The sequence below is a fragment of the Pan troglodytes genome, chromosome 7, assembly GCF_028858775.2.
Source record: "Pan troglodytes isolate AG18354 chromosome 7, NHGRI_mPanTro3-v2.0_pri, whole genome shotgun sequence".
Classification (NCBI taxonomy): Eukaryota; Metazoa; Chordata; class Mammalia; order Primates; family Hominidae; genus Pan; species Pan troglodytes.
The window spans coordinates 140,192,801-140,214,816 of NC_072405.2; the positions used below are offsets into that span (position 1 = coordinate 140,192,801).

General features: G+C 44.7%; 1 protein-coding gene and 1 long non-coding RNA gene across 23 annotated transcripts in view; one reads left to right on the top strand and one right to left on the bottom strand.

Moving 5' to 3' along the window:
- The window catches only part of CYRIB (CYFIP related Rac1 interactor B), a 177,111-nt gene that overhangs the window by 100,139 nt on the left and 54,956 nt on the right, over positions 1 to 22,016 (bottom strand). The gene's annotated exons all lie outside the window — the stretch shown is intronic.
- Positions 138 to 9,681, top strand: LOC134810919 (uncharacterized). Its single transcript, XR_010159676.1, has 4 exons — positions 138 to 282; positions 5,964 to 6,182; positions 7,401 to 8,279; positions 8,780 to 9,681. It is a non-coding gene; the product is annotated as an uncharacterized LOC134810919 (long non-coding RNA).

A 22,016-nucleotide genomic window follows, 5' to 3' on the forward strand; every position in this document is an offset into this window, starting at 1 on the left:
CAGATGGGAAACGGAGGTTCAGAGGTGGCGGTGACCTGCCTCTTGTCAGCGGGCTTGGAAATGGCAGGAACCGGACCTCGGGACTCGATGCTGAGCCCTGCGAAGTTGCCATATTCCCCCCACGCCTGGAACCGCTAGGCTGCGGGCGCGCCTCTCCCCTTCGGGTCAGGTACTGAGCCTCGCCCGCGATTCCCGGCGCGGCACGTGTTCCTGGCAGGCGCCCAGCGCCAGGAGACTGTACCGTTACCGCCTGCGATGGTATCGCGGAGACGCCCTTGGGAGGTGAAAAATGATCATTCTGAGAACAAAAATTAGAGTCCACTTACAACACTCTCAGATAAATCAGACCCCTGTTCTGGGGTCGACTCTGGGCAAAAATATCTAGTGGGCAGAAACTTGGATGTGACAGAGGGCACAGCCTCTTAATTACTTCCCTAATTCCCCTTTAGCTCTTTGAACATAAATGATCCCTTTCCCTTTACAGACAAAAACAGAACATCCCATCTAGCTAGCTTCTCCTAATCCTGTTATAAAGCTGAATTTTTTTTATTAACATTAAAGGGGAAAAGATGACAATGTTATCTCTCCCAGGGTTGTTTTCAGTTTGACAGCTGAGCAGATCACTAAGATGGAGGTAAATGATTATGAACATTTTGCAGTCACAGGCCCAACTGAAAATACTGTAACAGTATGGACTTTTCCCCCCGGGAAAATACAGACATGCACACACATTTGCATAAAATTTCAGGAGTTTCATGCAACCAGGGAGCCTATCCATGAAATCCTGATTATGAACGAAGCTCTAGTCAAAGAGCTAAGGTTCCGGTAACTATCTGCGCCTTACTGTATGGGGCCAAGAAATCACTCCTTGCCACAAAACACAGAAGGGCAGCCCTTACCTTAGCCTTTTTGTCTTCCTCTTGAGTTATGTAGAAACCAAATGGTATGTAACATGGTGGGCATATTACTTAGAAACGTGTTGAGTCATGGAGAGATGAAGTGGCTTTTTCAAGGCACACACTAAGGGCAACATTCCTAGGCCTCAGACTTTTACCTTAATTATCATACTTCAGGAGGATTCAGGGATTCTATATTGTAGCTATTATAATTCTGGTCAATTTCAATGAAACTGAAGGAGATTTATTTATTTATTTTTTTTTTTGGTGACGGAGTCTCGCTGTCACCCAGGCTGGAGTGCAGTGGCGCGATATCGGCTCACTGCAACTTCCACCTCCCAGGTTCAAGCGATTCTCCTGTCTCAGCCTCCCAAGTAGCTGGGATTACAGGTGCACACCACCATGCCTGGCTAATTTTTTGTATTTTAGTAGAGACGGGGTTTCACCATGTTGCCCAGGCTGCTCCCGAACTCCTGAGCTCAGGCAATCCACCTGCCTGAGCCTCCCAAAGTGCTAGGATTACAGGCGTGAGCCACCGCCCCCAGCTGGAGATGATGTTTTACAAATGTTGATGCTGATAGAAAAGTCCTCCTAATCCAAGAAGCTTGGTCCACTTGTCTGACATACTGACATCCAACCTCTGATAACCTGGGTCCAGATGGACCACTGTCCTCAATGTGAACAGGAGGAGGAGTTCATACATGTGCACAGTCCCTTAGATATGAGCTCTGAGTAACCACACACCTCTAACCCTATCTCCCACCAGAAGCAGAAATCTTTCATATTATCTTCAACACATGAATATCTAGTTCAGCTCCAATATCTCCAACTACAGGGAGCTCATTACTGCAATCATCAGCCTTTGATTGTGAGGAACCTCTTTTACAGTAAGCAAAAATCTGATGCACAACAATTTTCATCCACTGGTCGTAATTTTCTCTATGGAGAGCAATATAGACATGACGCTGGCCTAGGGAGCTTACAGTCCAGCAAAGAAGCAGTCCACTGAGAAGTGATAATAATAAAATACTGGACCAGGTGCAGTGGCTCACACCTGTAATCCCAGCACTTTGGGAGGCTGAAGCAGGTGGATCACGAGGTCAGGAGTTCGAGACCAGCCAGGCCAACATGGTAAAACCCCATCTCTACTAAAAATACAAAAATTAGCTGGGCGTGGTGTCAGGCGCCTGTAATCCCAACTACTCAGGAGGCTGAGGCAGGAGAGTCGCTTGAACCCAGGAGGTGAAGGTTGCAGTTAGCCGAGATCTTGCCTTTGCACTCCAGCCTGGATGACGAGCGAAACACGTCTCAAAAACTAATAATAATAACAAAATACAATGAGTCCCGTGAGGAACACGGAATACCCCTCTCACATGCACCTTTCTCCTTAGCTGCCCTGGGTCCATTCCTGCCATGTACAAGAACTCACAAGTAAGTTCTTCCATTACCCCACGTGGGAATTCCCTAAAAGAGGGAGCTGGCTCAGAAAACAAGACTCCTATAAGAAGTGCTGAATTTATTCTTCTAGAATCCTTTCTTCATCATTCTGCATGAATGTGATCATATTTTTGCTGAGGGCAAAGCTTTCAAAAACTTATGTTGAAAAATTGAACAAAAAGATGCAAAAAAAAAAGGGCTTACATAAGAGCACTAGTCTCTTAATGATGATTTACGCATTGTGGCTAGCTGTATTTTGTGAGTCCTTACAATGTGCCAGGCACTGTACTAAGCTCTACGCTCTTGACTTGTTTTCTTCTTTTGCTTTTTCACAGCCATCCTATATGGTACTATTATCAGGCCCATTTTATAAATGAGGCAACCGAAACTCCATATGTGACAGATCCAGGATTCAAACCCAATCTGTCAACTTCACAGCTTCTATGGACACTGCATTGTCTCTGTCTACTTTTTAAAATTTCACAAGGTCCTGTGGCTTTCCTTCAGTGCTGTTTTCTTGGAAAATTTTATTTATTATTAAATCAGTTTTAAAACCCTATAGAGAATAAATGGTTTCACTCAATCATTGATTCACTCAATCAACACACATTTTTGCACCGCCGCCCCCCCCCCCGCCCCACCCCCCGCACTGTGTCCTAGGCATCAGGCTGAGGGTCTGGGAAGAAGGAGAGTAAGACACCAAGTCCCTGCTCCGGAGGGGCTGAGAGTTTAGTGAAAGGACAGGCTGTCATCTTGCACTTAAAACAAAGCATGACTCGTTGTAATTCAGAAGGGTAGAGGAAACAGCTTTCCCTGGGACAATTGTGAAGGCTTCAGAAAGAATGGGACCTTTGGCCAGGTGCAGTGGCTCACACCTATAATCCCAATATTTTGGGAGGCTGAGGCAGGCAGATCACTTAGGGTCAGGAGTTCGAGATGGCCTAACTAACATGGTGAAACCCCATCTCTACTGGAAAAAAAAAAAAAAAGAAAGAAATTAACCAAACATGGTGGCACGCGCCTCTGTAATCCCAGCTACTTGGGAGGCTGAGGTGGGAGAATTGCTTGAATCCAAGAGGCAGAGGTTGCAATGAGCCAAGATTGCACCACTGCACTCCAGCCTGGGCAACAGAGTGAGACTCCATCTTAAAAAAAAAAAAAAAAAAAAAAGAATGAGACCTCTTAGCTTGGTCTTGAAGGGAAGGGGAAAGGGCCAAGGAGAAAACGCAGGGGGCCAAGGGTTGGCAGGGATTGTGGGGGTGCTGTGACACACTGAGATTGTAAAGGACATCATACACCATACTAAGAAATTTGAACTTGCCTTCTGAAGGCAACAACAAGTAAAGAGACGCTTCTAACCAAGGGAGACACATAATCAGGTATGTTTTATATCAGGATCACTCTGACCACAGGGTCCAATGTGGACTACAGTGGTAGGGAGAACAGAGGGCCAGCAAAGCAGTTAAGAGGCTGCTGTGGGGTCCAGGAGAGGTATAAGGAGAGCCTGCTCAAGGAAACTGGCAGCGAGGATGAAGAACAGGCATCGGAATTAAGATGCTACCTGATGCAGAATCTGCAAGTTCAATCTGGGGGAAGAGGAGACTGGGGTTGTCGGGATGACCCAGAGGCTCCTGGCTTAGCAGACAAACTGGATGGTGACACCACGTGATATCAATACTTTTACACAGTTTTCATTCCTCTTATCTTCCAATCTTTATCCATGTAAATGCACTTGCTTTGCCGGGTGCAGTGGCTCACGTCTGTAATCCCAGCAGTTTGAGAGGCCGATGCAGGTGGATCACTTGAGTCCAGGAGTTCGAGACCAGCCTGGCCAACATGGTGAAACCCCGTCTCTACTAAAAATACAAAAATTAGCCAGACATGGTGGCACACGCTTGTATTCCCAGCTATTCTGAAGGCTAAGGCAGGAGAATCACTTGAGCCCAGGAGGCAGAGGTCGCAGTGAGCCGATATCCCACCATTGCACTCCAGCCTGGGCAACGCAGTGAGACTCTGTCTCAAAAAAAAAATAAATAAATAAAAATAAATAAATAAATGCACATTGCTTTCATTGGTTTCTTCAGATATGTGCAACTCTTTCCCAATACTTTTTCATATTTCTACACACTCACATCTATCATTTTAATGACTACAGAGTATTTCATCATACTGAAATACCTCAGTTTCCTTCAGTTGCTAAAGGTCCACATCCTACATGGCTGGTTTACCCTCTAGACTCATTTGGCTTTGGGTATTTTGCAAGGGATGAGTTGAGCCTTTAGGGAAAAAGAGCCTTTAGGCAAAAGGTGTTGGAGAAGTGTGGCCTCCGGGGAAGCTGCAACTCTCCTGGGAGGGGCCTGGGCAACCGCATTGCTGTATTGCAGGTAAAAAATGCAGAACTATGGAAAAGAACCTGTCATCCATGGGGAGCCTGAGGTCCAAGTTTCCACAGAAGCTGGTTTTCATGTTCTAACTCCCTAATCCATTTGTTCATTCATGTGTTCATGTATTCACTCCTTCTACAAAGCATTCCTGTGAATGCAGAGGGCAACACAGCAGAGCTGAAACCACGTCTATGCTCTGGATGTAACTTAGGCTCTGAAACCTGCTCTACAACTTACACAAGTTATTCAACATCTGAAAGCCTCCGTTTCCCCCACAAGTTTGTTGTGTTAACTCAGAGAAAACTTGTAAAATGCTAGGGACTGAACTAGGCACAGACTAAGCTCAATAACAGTTTTCAGTCTTGGTTTTCTCCTTATGCTTTTTTGACTCCCACCACTGTACCTTGAGTTTCTTTTTTTTGTATTTTTATTTATTTATCTATTTGAGACAGAGTCTTGCTCTGTCGCCCCAGGCTGGAGGGCTGTGACACAATCTCCACTCACTGCAGCCTCCGCCTCCCGAGTTCAAGCGACTTTCCTGCCTCAGCCTCCTGAGTGAGTAGCTGGGATTACAGGCATGAGCCACCACACCCGGCTAATTTTTGCATTTTTAATAGAGACAGGGTTTCACCATGTTGGCCAGACTGGTGTTAAACTCCTGACCTCAGGTGATCCGCCCACCTTGGCCTCCCAAGGTGCTGGGAGCCACTGCACCCAGCTGTACCTTGAGTTTCTGACCAAACCCACTGGGCAGCCATCCATGAGCTGGAGCTCAGGTCCTGAATCTGCCAGAGTGAACTAGACCCACTCACTTGATCTTTGCTCCCTATCTGTGAAATGGAGATAAGACAATCTACTTCTCGGAAATGTTGGGAAGCTCTCATGAAGACTGTATAAGAAAATACTTTCAAAGCTCCAAAGCACTATGTCATTATTGACTGTTAACTTTTGTTAGAGACATTTTGTTTTCTTTGTTTTTCCCTTTAAAAAAACTCTGACCTCAGCGTAAGCTCCCTGGATTGTAATTACTGGGTCAAAGGATCTGAAAATTTTTTAGATCCTGATTTGTTATTGCCCAATTGTCCTTAGAGAAGACTCTATATTTTGCTGCCAGCCTTCACTCAAAGACATCTTTCAATACACTTCAGCACCTAGAGTATAGTTTTTGCTGCCTCTGTATCCAGTCTCACTCCTCAATTGAACATTCAGGGAGTTCTATCAACTGTTTCTCTCTTCCTTTTCACAGGATGAATGAACACTGAATCCTTTAGAAAACAGACAGCTCCAAACATTTCCACCACAGTCAGGGACTCCAGTGTTGCCTTAGGGACGAGGACTCCATGGATATTTAATGAAGAAAGGGGAAGAGGACAGGGGACAGAGGCCTGAGAATCCCCTGGGAAGGGCTAGAATCTCATCCAGCATTGAAAGATGACATCAGAGCCGCTATTCAAAAAGAACCCAAGTAAGAAGGCAACCAATCAAACTGACACCTTCCTGTTATTTAGCAAAACATTAACCAATCTCACAGGAGCCATAAAGCTGTCCTTAGAGCCATATTTCCCCTGAGTTATAAGGTTTATCTATGAGCCTCCGTCACATTTGCAAATCTAACATATTTCTCACAAGTGGGGCAACTCCAAGTCTCATTTCCCCAACCCTTCAGGTGACCTGCAGGAAGAAAAAAGGGTGCCACTGCATCACATTGGCTGTTCCCTTCTGTACCTCAAGTACTCTTTCCAGTCTCTTCACTTGGCTGTTTGTCAGCCTTCGGATTCAAAGCAGTTCCCCCATCACCCTTCCAAAGGTGAACCCCCCATCACCCTTCCAAAGGTGAACTCCACCTACCTTCACTCATTCCCTAGCATGTCACTGGTGTTTTTCCTTCACAGCGCTTATCACAAACTCTAATTCTTTTAATTTTTTTTTTTTTTTTTGAGACAGAATCTTGCTGTGTCACCCAGGCTAGAGTGCAGTGGTGCGATCTCGGCTCACTGCAACCTCCACCTCCCAGGTTCAAGTGATTCTCCTGCCTCAGCCTCCCGAGTCGCTGGGACTACAGGCACACGCCATCATGCTCAGCTAATTTTTTCATATTTTTGGTAGAGATGGGGTTTTGCCATGTTGGCCAAGCTGGTCTCAAACTCCTGACTTCAAGTGATCCTCCTGCCTCAGTTTCCAAAAATGTTGGGATTACAGGTGCCAGCCACTGCGCCCAGCCTCTAATTATTTTACATGTTTAGCTTAAAAATGTTTTAACTAAAAAAAACCCAAAGAAATAAACAACCAAAAACCACCTCTTGTTACAATGTCAGCTGTGATGGCAGAGACAGAGCTATCACCATGCCCACTGCAGTTCCTGCCATGGTGCCTGGCCCCTAGGAGAGCCTCCCTAAATATTGAATGAATGGATAAAAAAAGGGAGGACCCGAGCAGTAAATAAGGTGCCCCGATGCACTATTCACCCTGATTATATGAGTAATACATATTGATTGCAGCAAAAAAATTTGAAAATACATATGAGCAAATGAAAGAAAAAATAAACACCCATGATCCAACCACCCACACCATGTGGACACCCTTCCAAATGTTTTTCCTGTCTATATCTATATAAAGGCAGCACATATTTTTATTAAAATGGTTCATTTACTGAATTGTAATCTGCTGTCTTTCCACCTCACAGTTTATCAACCTTCCTTAATAAAGGAATGTCAGCCACATCGCTGTTAAAGGCTATATAACACTCCGCTGTGCAGCTCAACCATGAAGTGTTGAATGATTCTGGAGTTCAGCTGAAGGGAGGTTTCTTCAATGTCAATAAAGGTAAAATGCTTTATTCCAGCACTTCCCCCTTGCCAAGCTTCCCATTTTTTCCCTCTGTGTTTGTATTGCTTTAGAGCTGTATTTCTACAGAACTGTATTCCCCACCGCCCATTCACCACCTGGAGTTATTAGAGTCCTCGTCAACTAGAGAAGCAAAATTGTTTGCAGCCGGAAAAGCTGACGTATGACGAAGCAAGGACGATGCCTTGAAGTTCAAATTGGGAATGTGCTGCTGATACAGGAAACAGAAATGAAGAGTGTGCTTTCTTGCCAAGATTTGAATAGGGAGAAGAGGAAAAGATTTTCTGCACGCCTTCACTTCTTCCCAAGCCCTACCCTCGAGGAGAGGTTTTTCGCAAGGGATAGGCTGTTCCCCACCATGCTGACTGATGCTGTAAGCAGTTTGCAGACCAAGCCCGTGGCTCCATTTACAGACTCACTGGCTGCAAAAAAAATCCAAGAGGGCATGCTCAGAATGTGCCACCCCTTCCACGAACAGCTCTTTCAGCCCCGGTGTGGTTCAGCAGCACGAAGGACTGCTCACTTGGCATGTTTAGCTCTGACAATCCCATTCCTTCCATCAGGAAAAGGCACAGGCACAGGAGGGCGCCACCTGAAGGAAGGGACAAGATGCCATAAAATCATAGATGGCTCCAGAGGAACGGAAGGGAGAAAAATGGCTGGGTGGGCCGTTCATTTCTGAGCTTCACCCCACTGTGACCCCAAAACCTATGGAGAGGTAAGTTCATCTCTGCTTTTCCACCCACCTTACATAGCATACCATCAGAATTAAATCTTTGCCTACAGAAAAAGAGAATTCCAGCCAGGTGTGGTGGCTCACGCCTGTAATCCCAGCACTTTGGGAGGCCAAGGTGGGAGGACTGCTTGAGCCCAGAATTGCTTGAGACCAGCCTGGGCAACATGAGGAGGCCCTGTATGTAGAAAAAATTTAAAAACAAAGGAAAATTAGCCGAGTACAGTGGTGTGAGCCTGTGGTCCCAGTTACTTGGGAGGCTGAGGCAGGAGGATTGCTTTGGCTCACAAGGTCAAGGATGCAGTGGGTCGTGATTGCACTATTGCACTCTGGCCTGGGCGACAGGGTGGGACCCTGTCTCAAAAGAAAAGAAAAAGAGAATTCTTAATTGTGTCCATAGTCATTAATTTTCAATGACATTTTAAAAGATTGATAAAGTGTATTAATTTATCAATGCCATTAAAAAAAGATTTGTTGTTTTACAGAAATATCATCATTAGAAGACAAAAGGATTTAATGTGAAATATAATGACAGAAGAACTATTACCACCAATATCTCTGATCAATTGCTTAGTTTCTGCCAGTATTATAGAAAGTGATTTCTACCCATTTATAATGCAATCCTTACAACATTATGAAAGATATTTTATTACTTCCCTGTTTTCAGATGAGAAAATGGAGGGACAAACAGTTCAAGTACTTTGCCATAGGTTACATAACTACGAGGAGGTGAACCAGGATTCTAGACCAAGTCTTAGCTCCCTGCTTTGCATAAATCATTCCACCTGCCTTGCTTCCCCACCCCATTTTCCTTTCTGTAAACATTAACTAAATCCCTCAGTGACCAAGCTCCACCTGAAATACTACACTAAGACTGGGCATGGTGGCTCATGCCTGTAATCCCAGCACTTTGGGAGGCCGAGGTGGGCAGATCACCTGAGGTCGGGAGTTCGAGACCAGCCTGACCAACACATAGAGAAACCCTGTCTCTACTAAAAAAAAAAAAATACAAAAATTAGCAGGGCGTGGTGGCGCATGCCTGTAATCCCAGCTACTCGGGAGGCTGAGGCATGAGAATCACTTGAACCCAGGAGGCAGAGGTTGATCGCGCCATTGCACTCCAGCCTGGGCAAAAAGAGCGAAACTCCATCTTAAAAAATAATAATAATAATAATACACTACTCATCTATAAAACAGCCACAATTATCACCTACTTCACTGTGTTATTGTGAGCACTGACTACAATAATAGGTAGAACTTAGGAAATTGCCAATTCCAACTGTCTTTGGCTATAAAAAGCAACAATTACATAGGAAACATAATCAGTAAAAGTTTGGGTAAAACTTAAATGTTCGGCAAATTCTTAAATAAATGTATGTACCTGATTATCTTGGCTTTTGACATTTGCTTTTTATTCTTTTAATTTGAGAGTTTGGGGCATTTTTGTTGACAATTGCTGTTTTAATATTCAAACTCGCAAAGTTGTATATGATAGAAGCTGACAGTCAGACCCTGGGCTTGGTCAGCCTTAAGTTTTAATCCCTTCATTTTCTCATCTATAAAATAAAGAAAGTGTCCGGGCACTGTGGCTCACGCCTGTAATCCCAGCACTTTGGGAGGCCATGGCAGACGGATCACCTGAGGTCAGGAGTTCGAGACCAGCCTGGCCAGCATGGCAAAAGCCCATCTCTACTAAAAATACAAAAATTAGCCAGACGTGGTGACGTGCACCTGTAATCTCAGCTACTTGGGAGGCTGAGACAGGAGAATCACTTGAACCCAGGAGGTGGAGGTTGCAGTGAGAAGAGATCACGCCACTGCACTCCAGCCTGGGTGACAAAGCAAGACCATCTCAAAGAAAAAAAAAAAATGAAGAAACTAATGGTACTCATTGTCAGATGTAAGTTATTTCATGTAGAGTGCTTAGCACAGGGCACAGAAAATTTAAGAGCTCAGTAAATATTAACATTTTCTATTACTTATTATTATTGTTTTTATTAACAGACTTGCTTTCATTAAGATGCTGTTGGTATAAAGCTGCCCACTGCAGCATTATTTATAATAAAAGCCAGACACAAATTAAATTTCCCACTATAGGGAAAGGGCATAGTAGGATTCTGAAAGAACCATCTTTAGAATTAATGAAAATCACTTTAATTACAATGTAAGCCCTGCTTTGCTACTTGGGGGCAGTATGATTTTGAGCAAGTCATTTCTTTTCTCTGGACCTGTTTCCTCACCTCAGAAATGAAGGGTTTGCTCTCAATGACTCCCACGTCTTCTCATGATTTAAAGTTACATAGTCCTGGCCAGACAGGGTGGCTCACGCCTATAATCCCAGCACTTTGGGAGGCCAAGGCAGGCAGATCACTCGAGTCGGGAACTTGAGACCAGCCTGGCCAACATGGCGAGACCCCATCTCTACTAAAAATACAAAAATTAGCCAGGTGTGGTGGCGGGAGACTGTAGTCCCAGTTACTCAGGAGGCTGGGGCGGGAGAATCACTTGAGCCTGGGAAACAGAAGTTGCAGTGAGCCGAGACTGTGCCATTGCACTCCAGTCTGGGTGACAGAGCGAGACTCCATCTCAAAAGAAAAACAAAGCAAAAAAATAATAATAAAGTTATATAGTCCTAAGGTTCTCAATACATTAAAATCCATCAACCTCAAGGACAACATACAACTGAGGACATAAGAAAATGGTAGAAACGGCCAGTTGCGGTGGCTCATGCCTATAATCCTAACACTTTGGGAGGCCGAGGCGGGCAGATCATGAGGTCAGGAGTTCGAGACCAGCCTGGACAGCATGGTGAAACCCCGTCTCTACTAAAAATACAAAAAATTAGCCGGCCGTGGTGGCACGTGCCTGTAATCCCAGCTACTTAGGAGGCTGAGGCAGGAGAATTGCTTGAACACGGGAGGCAGAGGTTGCAGTGAGCCAAGATTGTGCCACTGCACTCCAGCCTGGGTAACAGAGCGAGACTCCATCTCAAAAAAAAAAAAGAAAGAAAATGGTAGAAACACAAGAAACTATTTTATAAATTAATATTCCCAATCTTCTTTCACCCTACTCTTTGTTTCCATAACATTTGTCACCTCCTAACATCGTTTGTATTATGTTTATTGTCTTTCTCCATGAACTAGACCTAAGCCCATGACAGTAGGCATTTATGGCTGGTCTGTCCACGAATGTGTCCCCAGCCCCTAGAACAATGTCTGGCATATAGTAGGAGCTCAGTTAGCATTTGTTGAATTTAAAAATGTGAATATTAAGTTAAAAGAACAAAGTACAAAACTACATATATCATAAAATGCAAAAATTACCTTTTGTTTTTGTTTTTTTTTTTTTGAGACAGAGCTTCGCTCTTGTTGCCCAGGCTGAAGTGCAATGGTGCTATCTCGGCTTACCGCAACCTCCACCTCCCAGGTTCAAGCGATTCTCCTGCCTCAGCCTCCCTGGTAGCTGGAATTACAGGCATGTGCCACCATGCCCAGCTAATTTTGTATTTTTAGTAGAGATGGGGTTTAGTAGAGATGGGGTTTCTCCATGTTGGTCAGGCTGGTCTCGAACTCCCGACCTCAGGTGATCTGCCCACCTCGGCCTCCCAAAGTGCTGGGATTACAGGCGTGAGCCACCACACCCGGCCAAAAATTACATTTATAATTATGTATATTACATGTATATGTATGTATATAATAAATATGTAATAAAGTTATATATAATAGAATGCAAAATTGTATATACAATTAATATAAAATATGTACCCCTATGGAGAAATGGTAGAGAGGATCAGAGACGGTAAAACTCAATGATAACAAGGTGAATGTGGAAGTGAAATAATATTCTTTTTCATTTTCCTTTAACGTTTTGAACCATTTTGTTTGTCCAAAAAGATGGCATTTTAAAAAGGAAGAGTGTGAACAGGAGAAATATGGAAGAGAAGAGGAAGCAGAAGTGGCCAAGGGAGAGAACCTGATGGAGAAAATAAGGAAAGATAGGAGGGGCCAAAGCAAACAGAAGGCTCATGGCTGGTAGTTACTCTATTAATGGAAATAGAATCACACAGGCAGAAAGAAAAGTGAGTAGATAAAGGAAAGACAATTTACCTTGAACTTTTAATTCCAAGCTAATATCTATTAAACTACTCCTAGGTTGATAGAATTTCCCCCATTAACTGCCTCAATCCACAGAAGCTTTGGTAAATTTCAGCACAAAGGAACACTTGGAACTGTTACGTGTTACTGTTATTCATTCCGAACCTTCTGTTGATCTGCTGCTTTGGAGGCAAGAAGAAAGAGGCCCACATTCTAAGACTAACTGAATGCCACAGGCATTTTCATTAGCCAACTGATCCATCAAGCATTTCATCTAGGGTCACCTACTTGGGGGACATAGAGTGTAGGAAACAGACTTGTCTTCTAGGGGATGAAAGGCACACTACTTACTCCAATACAAAGCAACGCACAACTGCCAAATAAATGACACGGATGATATATCCTGTAAAATTAAAGGGCTAGAAGAGTTCCTTCCAGCTTGGGAAGGTCAGGGGAGGGGGGCAGGGAGATGTCCAGGGAAGGACTTGTCCTGCACTTTATCCAATAACAGGGACCCTAGTGCTGTCCGTGAGTGGACTCTTGACCCCTTCACCTGGTCCCAACTTGTACTTGAGATCACTTGCTGCTCTTAATGCCTAGAGCCCCCAGCTACTGGCCTGGGTTCCTCATCACGGCCATGCATTTGCCATTTTGAGCAAACCAGGTCAGATCCCCTGTGCATGTGCTCTCAACCTCTGTGCTTCTTGTTTACAGCACACACCATCACTGCAATTGTATGGTTATTGTGTGGTTCCTTAAACACGTGAGCTCCAGGACGGTAGCGGCCACACTATTTTGTCACCACTGTATCCCCAGTGAGAGCATGGAGCCTGGCACAAGGCAGGCACTCAACAAACAGCTGCAGCTGGTCAAGGAGATGGCATTGGTCCAGCCTGAATCAGCACAGGCCTAGGTTTTAACGCTACTGTGAATCCCCAGCATGGCCACAGAGCTGGAACCAGGGAATCAGATAAGCAAGACAAGGAGGTAAGATTGAACCCTCGCCCAAAATTAGCCTAAATGATCAGGTCACTACTGTGTAACCTAGTATTTGAAATACAGAGATTTAGACAGAATGACAGGAAAAAGTCAAACATAAACTAAAAGTCTGAAAGAGCTTAGGTTCTCACAGTCACTTTTTGAGGCTACAAAAGGAAAGATATTGCATAAACCTTAAAAAAAATGGACCAGTTAAGAAGTGTAACTGGTTTAGCAAGCTTCCCTTCTAAAATCCTGGTGCCGATTTCATGTTAGAACACAGGTTTAATGAGAATGTATCCCTCTCCCCAAGTTGTAATACACAGAAGAGGGCAAAGGGGAGAATGTTACCTTGCCCAAGCTCTGGTCTTATCTCAACCCACAGACTTGGAGAAAATGTCTATAGTCCATTTCAGTATTTACTTAGCTTTTTAATTTTTAATTTTTTTTTTGACACAGACTCTCGCTGTGTCCCCCAGGCTGGAGTGCAGTGGTATGATCTTAGCTCACTGCAACCTCCGCTTCCCAGGTTCAAGCGATTCTCCTGCCTCAGCCTCCCGAATAGCTGGGATTACAGGTGCTGGCCACAATGCCCGGCTGATTTTTGTATTTTTAGTAGAGATGGGGTTTCACCATGTTGGCCAGGCTGGTCTCGAACTCCTGATCTCAGGTGATCCACCCACTTCAGTCTCCCAAAGTGCTGGGATTACGTGCTTGAGCCACTGCGCCTGGCCTAGTTTTTTAATTTAATAGGCCGCTTGTACTTATAAGTGCCTGCATCAGAGTTTCTGGATGAAATCAACTAATTTTAGAAATGGGAGAAACTTTGGAATTCACCTTCAATCTAATATTTTTGCTTATGAAAATGCAGGGCCCAAGTGGTTAAGGAACTTGTCTAGGGGCGCGATCCCCCAGTCATGAACTCTGGACCCAGGGGGAAGATTAGAGGGATTTATGTCTATGCTGTCTTTATTTCCAAAGGTTAGTCTACATCACTGAGGCATCAGTAAAGTCCTGTGAAATATCTATACTAATAAGCAGTGTGCAACATTTGGTATGGTATCTGGTGTGATCTTTCAGGGTAAAAGTAGGTAAATTAATAGCTGTCCTTATTTGGCCCTTACTACACACAACACACAAATCTCTTCCACCATTGCAAAATGTTAGAAGATGTATGTGCTGTGGCCGGACGCGGTGGCTCACACCTGTAATCCCAGCACTCTGAGAAGCTGAGGCAGGCGGATCACTTGAGTTTAGGAGTTTGAGACTAGCCTGGCCAACATGGTGAAGTCCCGTCTCTACTAAAAACACAAAATTAGCTGGGCGTGACGGTGCACACTTGTAGTCCCAGCTACTTGGGAGGCTGAGGCAGGAGAATCACTTGAACCCAGGAGGCGGAGGTTGCAGTGAGCCAAGATCGTGCCACTGCACTCCAGCCTGGGTGACAGAACAAAACTCCGTCTCAAAAAAAAAAAATAAAGTATGTGCTGCATGATGAAGAAATAAGTGGAAATGCAGGCTTTCTGAGATTTTCCAGTCACCCATAATAGCAAGGAATGATATCTTTCTCGGTCACAACACTAAGCTGCTTACAGAGTTCATGTAAATACTGTTTCTTGCTGTTCCACCTCTGCTAGGAACACCTTCCACAACACTCCCACGCTTCCGCACCAAACTCCTACCTACACATCGAGGCTCCCATCAGAAATCTCTACAGACATCGGAAATCTATAGAGATATTAGATAAGCATTTCAAGGTAACTTATTTCCTCATTTTACCTTATGGTAACAGCCCTATTTACCTCTTACAAGCATTCTACGGTGTATCAAAAAGACCAACAACAGTAAGAGGTTTGCATAGCACTGTGTATTCCATTGAGAAAAGTGCTACAAAAACACAAGGTAGCATTTTATTAATTTATTAAATCTGATTCCTTGAGACACATACAAAGTGGTGTTGATGGATGAACCAACAAACCCAAGATTAATAGCCTGGTTTACTGCACTCTTTTCTCCTTCCAAGCCACAAGCCAAAATAAACTCACCCTCAATTTATAATGTTGCAAAATGTGCTTCCAAGCACCAATGCCTGAATCCACTGTGGTTATTAAAAGGATGGTTGCATCCATCGGGATGGGATAGGTTATGCTGTGGTAACAAAGAACACCTAAATCTCAGCCCTAAGGATGACCACAATGGTCCCTCTGGGGTCAAGAAGGTAAGCCCAGCAGCCCCATCTTTCTCATTTTCACCTGACAATCTGGTTAGCCAACTCTGTGGCTTACATAAGTTTGAAAGATATGACCCTCTCCTTTCCTTCTCCAACCACCTACAAAACTGTCTCGTGGAGCGCAGTGAGAATCAGAAGTGATTATCTTTGTAAAACATCGAGAATGCTGCCTGGCATATAGGTAGCAGCCAGTAAATAATAATGATGGCTACTACCATTGTCACTTCCATTGTCCCCACCCCTTCTCAAATAATAATAATAATGATATTATAATTCTCACAGAGCGGTGATTCCTGAACTTAACTTGTCCTGAACATTAGAATCATCTGGAGAGCTTAAAAAAACTAATGCCTGTGTCCCACCCCTAGAGTCTACGAAGTAATTCATCTAGTGTATGACCTTAGGCTTGGGATTTTAAAAGATTGCCAGGTGATTCCAAAGTGTAGACAAGTTTGGAAACCAGCCTCAAGAGGCAGCAAGATTCATATATACACATACATGTCTTTGTGTTTGCACACACACACACACACACACACACACACACCTGCTCCCAAGTTCCATGAATCATGCTCCCTGTATGACAGTAGTGGTTATATCACTTAGGGTGAGCTGGGTTATGCTGTGGTAACAGAGCCCCCGAATCTCATCCCTAATGAAAACCAATTGATCACCCCTGCAGGGTCACAATGAGCCCAGAAGCCCTGTTTTTCTGGTCTTTACCTGACAGTTAAGCCTATTCTTTTTTCTTTTTCGGTCTTTACTTGACATTTAAGCCTATTTTTCCTTCCTTCCTTCCTCCCTCCTCCCTCCCTCCCTCCCCGCCCCCCCCCCCCCCCCCCCCCCCGCCTCTCTTTCTTTCTTTCTTTCTTGGCTCTTGCTCTGTCACCCAGGCTGGAGTGCAGTAGCATGACCATGGTTCACTGCAGCCTTGACCTCCAGGGCTCCAGTGATCCTCCCACCTCAGACTCCCAAGTAGCTGGGACTACAGACACACACGACTGTGCCTGGCTGATTTTTGTTCTTTTCTTTTCTATTTTCTTTTTGTGTGTGTAGACACAGGGTCTTGCTGTGTTGCTAGAACTGACCTCAAACTCCTGAGCTCAAGCAATCCTCCCACCACAGCCTCCCTAAATGCTGAGATTACAGGTATGAGCCATTGTGCATGGCCTAAGCCTCTGCATTTTATCCTCAGACCTTTCTGATGTTCTATTTTCTTCTACTTCATACTTTTCCCCAAGTCCAGTTAAAGTTTGCCTGGCCCAGAGTAAATCAGCACCCAAAGATGACACCAATGTGGACAGACTTAGGGGAAATCTGGTTAGAGGAAGGCCACTAAAGGCTATCAGTACTTAAGGCTATACTTTGCTCAATTCTCTGTCCCCAAGACTTAAAACACAGCACACAATGTGGTAGAAATTTGGATAGTTAAATCAGTTATCATCAGTAATAACCTAGAAGAAAAGCAGACACAAGAACTCAAAAAGCACAGCATCTAAGCTGAAAACCTTATTTATCAACTTGTCACCAACCACCATTTGAATTTCAAATATTTTTATTGCCGGCACGATGGCTCACACCTGTAATCCCAGCACTTTGGGAGGTGGAGGTGGGCGGATTACTTGAAGTCAGGTGTTCCAGACCAGCCTGGCCAACATGGTGAAACCCCATCTCTACTAAAAATAAAAAAAATTGGCCGGCGTGGTGGCACATGCCTGTAATCCCAGCACTTTGGGAGGCCGAAGCAGGTGGATCATGAGGTCAGGAGATCAAGACCATCCTGGCTAACATGGTGAAACCCCATCTCTACTAAAAATACAAGAAATTAGCCAGGGATAGTGGCGGGTGCCTATAGTCCCAGCTACTTAGGAGGCTGAGGCAGGAGAATGGTGTGAACCTGGGAGGCAGAGCTTGCAGTGAGCCGAGATGGCGCCACTGCACTCCAGCCTGGGCGACAGAACGAGACTCCATCTCAAAAAAAAAAAAATACAAAAAATACAAAAAATTAGCCAAGCTAATTAGCCAAGTGGCGCACGCCTGTAATCCCAACTACTTGGGAGGCTGAGGAATGAGAATCGCTTGAACCCGAGAGATGGAGGTTGTAGTGAGCCAAGATCGTGCTACTGCCCTCCAGCTTGGGCAAAGAGTGAGACTCTGTCTCTGGGAAAAAAAAAATTATTAATTTCTCCCTGGATAAAACTGTATCTGCTGGGGTGGAATGGAAGTAGGTGAGGTTGGGGGACCGATGAAGAAAAGAGAGCCTTTCCACTGGGCAGTGAAGTGTGTACACACACACCGGGGGCAGAGCAGTGTGAAAACATTCTGCACCAGCACACAAATGACTTTTGGCAAATCATCTTCCTGATCTGTCGGATGTTACGTCTCTGCAGAATCTGGAGAAAACCAGAAAACCCAGCTTGTTTGCCCTCATTTTGGCAGTTTAATTTAGGAATCACACTGGCTTTACATAAACTCTTTACCAAAAAAACTGTATTCTGTATTTTGAAGGCACAAGTTAACATGGGCCCAAGGGAAGGAAGCATTGTATACAATTACATAATAGCTACTCTATTACTTTAAAACCTAATGGCAGCCTCGGGCAGAAAAGTCAAAAGGGGAGAGAAACCATTTCTGTGAAATTATCTGATGCAATCATCTCTTTGGAGACATTGTCAGTTGACAATGGTTCTGCTTTTTCTCTTGAGCTCATTCAATTTCTGTTATTTACCTGAACCTGGAAGCAGAGTTTTCCTCCCATCTACCACTGGTTTAAAAAAAAAAAAAAAAAAAGAGGCCGGGAGCAGTGGCTCACGCCTGTAATCCCAACACTTTGGGAGGCTGAGGCGGGTGGATCACGAGGTCAGGAGTTCAAGACGAGCCTGGCCAAGATGGTGAAACCCCCGTCTCTACTAAAAATACAAAAATTAGCCGGCTGTGATGGCAGGCGCCTGTAATCCCAGCTACTCGGGAGGCTGAGGCAGAGAATTGCTTGAATCTGGGAGGCAGAGATTGCAGTGAGCCGAGATCATGCCACTGCACTCCAGCCTGGGCGACAGAGACTCTGTCTCAAAAAAAAAAAAAAAAAAAGGCAGGCAGGATTTCTCTAATAAAAGCTTGAAATGAAAAGCAGTAACTACTCCCAAGGCCCTGCTTGTTGTAGAAAAGTCATTCAACAAATCTTTTTAGGTCTCTATTAACAATTTATTTTCTCTACCCCCATCACAAAAAAGCAGAGGAAGTAGTGTAGCAGCCCCAGCCACAGCCACAGCCACACCCCACTTGCTTCCTAGGTGTGTGTGGTGTGTGACTGCCTGCAAGCAACTCCAGCTCTCTGAACTTGTTTCCTCATCTGCAAACTGGAAATATTTATTTATTTGACAAGGACATTATGAGAATTTACTCTGAAAAATACATGTAGAGTACCTAGCATTCAATTAAGACTAGGTGAATGCCCTTCTCAGGAACCGTACTAGAGAAGGTGAGTTTCTGGTCCAGTGTGATGACTCACGCCTGTAATCCCAGCACTTTAGGAGGCTGAGGTGAGAGGATGGCTTGAACCCAGGAGTTTGAGACCAGACTGGGCAACTTAGCAAGACCCCATCTCTATTATTAATATTTTAAAAAATAAGAAAAAGGTGAGTGTCTAATAGAGATAATACTTTTACCCATCTTTGTACGCCAATCCTACCACATCTACTCCACTCCTTCCCCATCAAGAGGCATTCTTCAGTCAAGCACACCTTACCTCCAATTCCAAGGGCAGGTCCTGAATGGTCTAAGCCAATCAGTATTATCCCATTTCCCACCACAATTAATTGAAAGATGAATGCATGTCCTGAAATGATCCAATCAGGACAAAGTTCAGGAAGTTTGTTCAGTGGCTCTAGGGAGAGATGGTAGCTCTTTTCTCTCACGACTATGAAGGAAGTCAATCTGAGAAGAGCCCACAGACAGAAGTACAGAGCTGGGAGGATCTTAAGGAAAGGAAGACGGAGCCCTGACCTATCCTACCTCTACAATTTTTGGTTATGTGAGCCACTTAACTGCTTTTATCAATTATCCCATTTGAACTGGGATTTATGACACTTGCAATTCAAAGCATCTAACTGATACATCCTGGTGCATGGCTGAATAAATCACTGAATGAAAGACTGCACACTTCCAATTATTTAACTCAGACTTTAAGTTCCCTGGGAGCAGAAACCCTGGTCAATCTTGGTCACCCAGGGCCAAACAGAGTTTCTGTACACAGGCCCTCCATAAGTACTTTTTAAAATAAATGAATGAAATGAAACTTAACAAATCACGATCAGGCGCAGTAGCTCGTACCTGTAATCCCAGCACTTTGGGAGGCCAAGGTGGGTGGATCACCTGAGGTCAGGAGTTTGAGACCAGCCTGGCCAACATGGCGAAACCCCGCCTCTACTAAAAATACAAAAATTAGCTGGGCATGGTGGCGGGCACCTGTAATCCCAGTTACTCAGGAGGCTGAGGCAGGAGAATAGGATAATCGCTTCAACCTGGGAGGCAGAGGTTGCAGTGAGCCAAGATCAAGCCACTGCTTTCCAGCCTGGGCGGCAGAGCGAGACTCTGTCTCAAGAAAAAAAAAAAAAAAAAGCCTGGGCATGGTGGCTCATGCCTGTAATCCCAGCACTTTGGGAGGCCGAGACAGGCGGATCACAAGGTCAGGAGTTCGAGACCAGCCTGACCAACATGGTGAAACCCCCATCTCCACTAAAAATACAATAATTAGCTGGGCATGGTGGCACGCACCTGTAACCCCAGCTCTCGGGAGGCTGAAGCAGGAGAATTGCTTGAACCCGGGAGGCGGAGGTTGCAGTGAGCCAAGATCACGCCACTGCACTCCAGCCTGGGCGACAGAGCAAGACTCAGTCTCAAAGAAAAAAAAAAAGAAAGAAAGAAAGAAAGAAACTAGGAAACTTACCAATCACCTCACATTTCAGAAGCTTTGAAAGCCCTACTCCCCAGACCTACCTGGATCAAAGGAGGGTAAGAGGAAGCCCATATGATTTTGGAGCCATCCGACAGGGCTGGGCTCAAATTGTGACTCTAAATAAGCCTCGGCTTCTTCCCCTGAAAAATGGGGACAATAATACCTATTTCCCTGGGCAGGAGGAGCCATGTCAAAGAACCAGGGGGAGGTCTCATTCAAGAAATATTTATTTCCCCCCTGTTCAGCTAACCCTGCTTCATTCCATGGGTTCTGCTCTGGGGTTCAGAAACGGGAGTCATCATATGGACAGAGTGGTGGGACACAGCCCAGATCACCCAGCAGAGCCAGCCCTGGGAGGATGAGAACAGGTGAGGCACACCCTAAGCCTCCCATACCTCAATATCCATCAGTCCCTTTAGGAGCAGCATCCTAGGCAGACAGCATAGATAAAACTGGGCCATCCAGCTTCTTGGTTTTGCTGGTTGCCTCCTTACAGAGGGGTGGGACTAGTGCGACTCCCATTATCATAGATCTGTACAACCTTAGAGGCTGTCATTTAACCATTTAGAAGTAATATGGAACTTGGCCAGACTGTAAGCTCCAAGAGGGCAGGGGCTTGAATCATTCACTAGTCCATCTCTGGTACCCAGGTAGGCAATCAATGGAATATTTCCTGAGTACATGAGTGAAGATGAATGAGTGGATAAACAAATATTGATGAAATCAAGATCTCAGAAGAGAACTATGGCAAAACCCTATTATTTAGTACAGTCTGCTGGCTATGCAGCAGCTAAATCAAATACCAGGCAATGCAAGGGGCTTCTGAAACTAGCAGACCTAGACTGAATTCTGGCCTTGTCAGAGCCCAGGCCTATGACCTCGGGCAAGTTCCTAAACTCTCTGAGCTAGTTTCTTTAACAAACACAATTATCAAGATTAAATAAAAAATTTTTAATTGCTGCCAGATGCAGTGGCTTGTGCCTGTAATCTCAGCACTTTGGGAGGCCGAGGTGGGAGGATGGCTTGAGCCCAAGAGTTCAAGACCAGCCTGAGCAACATGGGAGACCCCTTCTCTAAACATACAAAAAATTAGCCACGCATGGTGCTGCTTGCCTGTGGTCCCAGCTACTCGGGGAGGCTGAGGTGGATCACCTGAGCCTGGGAAGTCAAGGCTGCAGTGAGCCATGATTGTGCCACTGCACTCCAGCCTGGGCAACAGAGTGAAACCCTGTTTAAAAAAAAAAGAAAGAAAGAAAGAACAAAAGAAAGAAGGAAAGAAAAAGAAAAAAAATTAGCTAGGTGTGATGTGTGCCTGTAGTCCCAGATACTCAGGAGGGAGGCAGGATGATTGCTTGAGCCTGGGAGACTGAGGCTGCAGTAAGCTAGAATCATACCACTGCACACCAACCTGGGCCACAGAGCAAGGCCTTGTCTCAAAAAAATGAAATAACATAAATTAAAATAAAAAT